Source organism: Nicotiana sylvestris, chromosome 3, assembly GCF_000393655.2.
Source record: "Nicotiana sylvestris chromosome 3, ASM39365v2, whole genome shotgun sequence".
NCBI classification, from domain to species: Eukaryota; Viridiplantae; Streptophyta; class Magnoliopsida; order Solanales; family Solanaceae; genus Nicotiana; species Nicotiana sylvestris.
In genome coordinates, this window is record NC_091059.1 from 91,814,467 (window position 1) to 91,818,456 (window position 3,990).

Consider the following 3,990-nt stretch of genomic DNA (forward strand, 5'->3'; position numbering starts at 1 on the left):
CTCAAATCGAGGTCCAAATCCCCAAAATTTGAAGAACCTAGGTTCTACCCAAAACACCCAATTCCCCCTATGAAAACCTTTGATTTTGAGTTGAAATCATGAGGAAAGATGTTAAAGTTTGACTAAAACAAGTTAGAAATGAGTTACAATCGATTTGGAAGAGTACTTGTCTTTGAAAAATCGCCCAAGAGTGTTTTGGTTTTGAAAGGGTTTGAAAAATGTGTGAAATGCGTCTAAGTTATGAATTTACTGGTTGCAGGTGTCGCAATTGCGACCAGGGTTTCCCTCAGACTGCTACTCTCATATTTGCGACTGATGTTCGCATTTGCGATGAAATTGTCACATTTGCGACACTGAAGGAGTCCAGGCCACTTCGCAATTGCAATTGGCCTTTCGCATTTGCGATATCGCTTTTGCGATGAATGCGTCGTATTTGCAACCCCAAGGCAGACCAAGTCTTTACGCATTTGTGACGATTTTCTCACATTTGCGAGCCAAGCTTCGCAAATGCGAAGCCTGCAGACCTACAACATACCTGCTAAAAAACCTACAACATCCTAAGTTAAAATTCCACCCTGTGGCCTATCCAAAACTCATCCGAGCCCTTAAGGCTCCAAACCAAACATGCACACCAACATAAAAATGTCATACGGACTTGGTCATGCAATCAAATCCTCAAAATAGCATCAATAACTATGAATTTACCACCAAAATCAAAGGAAATCTCATGAACTTTCAAAGTTTCAAAATTTTTCAACTACGGTTCCGAATCACGTCATTTCAAGTACGTTTCTTACCAAATTTTTCAGGCTCGACTTAAATCATATATAAGACTTGTACCGGGCTCCGCAACCAAAATACTGGCCTGATACCGTCAACTTCCACACATTTTTCATTTTCAAAAACTCATATATATTCCAGAAAACAATTTCTTTAAAAATTCATTTCTCGGGCTTGGGACCTCGGAATTTAATTCCGGGAATACCTCCAAGTCTCATATTTTCCTACAGATCCTTCGGGACCATCAACTCACGGGTCTGGGTCCGTTCACCTAAAATGTTGATCGAAGTCAACTTAAATTTATTTTAAAGGCACTTTTTATCATTTTTCACAGATTTTCACATAATGGCTTTCCGGCTATGCGTCCGGACTGCACACACAAATCGAGGTGAGACAGAAAGAGGTTTTTAAGGTCTCGAAAAATAAAATTATTTCTAAAACAAGTGATGACCTGTCATCACAAGACGAGTTCCCAATCCTTTTGTTTTTTTCTTTTTTTTGCAATAATTTGATATCTTTTGCTCCATTATCATTCAAGCTCATTCCTATAAATAAGAAAAAATAATGAGTATATTTAATTTCAAAAATTATTTAATCTCCCGCGACTCACACAAGAATTAATATGCAAATATACTCAGAAATATGCACTTTTCATCATTTATCCTGATGTCGTGCCATGTTATGAGAGAGTTAATGCATGAAAGGTGATGCCGTGCCGTTTCTATTATTTCTTATGGTAAGGACGAGATTAAAAGCACGAAGGGTGATGTCATGCACAAGTTTTACTATGTTATTATTTTCGTTGGTGCAAATCATGATTTTTACTGTGTTTCTTTACTATACTATTTTCAGGATTTGATATTTCCCCCAGCATGTTTTTCCCCTTCGCGTTATTATCGGCTAAATTTTCGTTTGTTGTTATTTTCTCGTATATGATTTAACTGCACAAGTTCATGTTATTGTCGTGTCCTAGCCTCGTCACTACTTCGCCGAGGTTAGGATCGGCACTTACCAGTACATGAGGTCGGTTTTACTGATACTGCACTCTGCGCTTTCTGTGCAGATTTCGGTACTGGACCGCATTGATCAGAGTTGGATTGCTACCTTCAGTCCATCAGGAGACTCAAGGTAGTTCTGCCGGCGTTCGCAGACCCTAGAGTCCCCTTCCTTATATCCTAGTTTCCCTGTTTTCATGTATTTCGAGAACAGATGTATTTCTTTTAAACTAGTATTTGTAGTAACTCTTTGAAGTTCGTGAATTGTGACACTAGATTTTGAGTAGTTGTATATTAGTATTTAGACTATTATAAATTTCTGCACTTCTTTACTTTGTTTCAGTTTAATTATTGTTATTTATTGTTTTGGATAGTAGTCAGCATATTAGATCTTTGTCTATTAGTTTGCCTAGCATTTTGAAAAGTTAGGCGCCATCACGATTTCGACGGTGGGAAATCCGGATCGTGACATCCATACACTATTTACAACATAAAGGAATTTATTATTTAATATTCCTATTAAAATGGTGAAAATTTCTGTAGGTTATAAACGATAAAATAAGACAATAAATAGGAAACTCATTATTTAATATCCATATTAAAGTGGTCAAACCCCATAGGTTAAAAAGGAAAAGAAGAATAAGATAGTAGTAATAAGTAGGAAGCTCATTCATTAATAATATACCCTTATTAAAGAGTTTAAGAAAAAAGAAAAAATCAGTTAGTATACCATTTCATATACCCACTTTGTTTGTTGCTAGACTTCTTAAATTAGAATTTTGAAACCAAAATCATTTAGAAAAAGACATTTATAAAAGAAGCCCAATTTCATATTCTTTATCATGTATTCTTGATACTTTTCATGTATGCGAAGGTGCAAATTTGCTTGTGCTTTGAGGTAAACTTTTTTAAGTTTTAGATTGTTTAAATTTTATAGTGACAAAAGTTCTTGCAGTTTTCTACATAACTATCAATTCAAGTATGTAATTTAAAACTTAAATAGTTGTTCAAGTCTATATTAATTAAATAGATATTCTTGTTGGTTATTATGTGTAATAGTACATGAGAAATATCTGCGCTTAGCATATTTATTTTCCATGAACATGTATTTGCGTTTTTTTTTTTTTTTTTTTTTGTAAAATTTCTGCCAAAAAAGTAGTTACGTGAAAATAAAAAAATAATGAGCCTTAAGTATTTAAGAAAAAAGTAATCAAACTTCATAGAGAAAGATATAACAAATTAGTACGGTAGATGCTATACAAGTCTAAAGAATACAGAAGAGATGAAATTGGACTTATTATTGGAGATGCTAGGGATATGAATCCCACAATAATTTACAATCTTGGAACATATAAAATAGGTATGCACCTTAATGATCTATATTTATTTTTCCAGCTTGATAAAAACTTGATTTTTAATTGATCCCCACCCTAGGCTTTACGACTTCAACATTACATGTGCATGTTCGGCAAAACTCTCGAAAGATAATATTATTTATTGATTAAAAAATAGAATAGTTTGTATTTTGTTCTCGAGGAAAAACAAATTGTCAACCCTGAATGAACCTAAGAATGTATACTTTCAAAAGTGATTTCTGAAAAATCATAAATTTTTTTAAACTTTTATTCTTGTTGAAACTTAAAAAAAACATGAAAACTTGTGAAAATAGTAATGAAATTATAAAAATAGAATAATTTTGTAGTTGAACATATTGACCAAGATGATTGAGGGCCTCTATGCATCACTGTATCTTTCTTTATTAATGTAGCAAAATGGGATTAACAATCAGTATTTCTAGGATTTACTCTTTTAGTGTAATATTTTATAGTTTAAACACTATTAATTAATATAATATTAATGTGCTTTTTAAAGTTATATATATTAAGATGAGCCATACGCGCAATGCATGTACGCTAAGACTAGCATATTGTAAGTGTTAAATTATTAATGAATCAACTGTATGGGTGAAAACTTTATTTAACACGTTTGACCTGATCAACGCTAATAAAGTGGTTAGATGTGAAAGATAAAGTGGTGCCAAGGTCGAAATGGCTTGGCAGAAGACGAGGACGAGCATCTATTCTCAGTGAGAAGTGATGAGCAGTCTTAGGATTTAGATTTCCTAGAGAATATTCTAATAGATATTCTCTTATATTGTACTATCTAGGGTTTGGTAGGCCGTAGGAAGAGAGGTAGATCACATGGGGAGGGGACC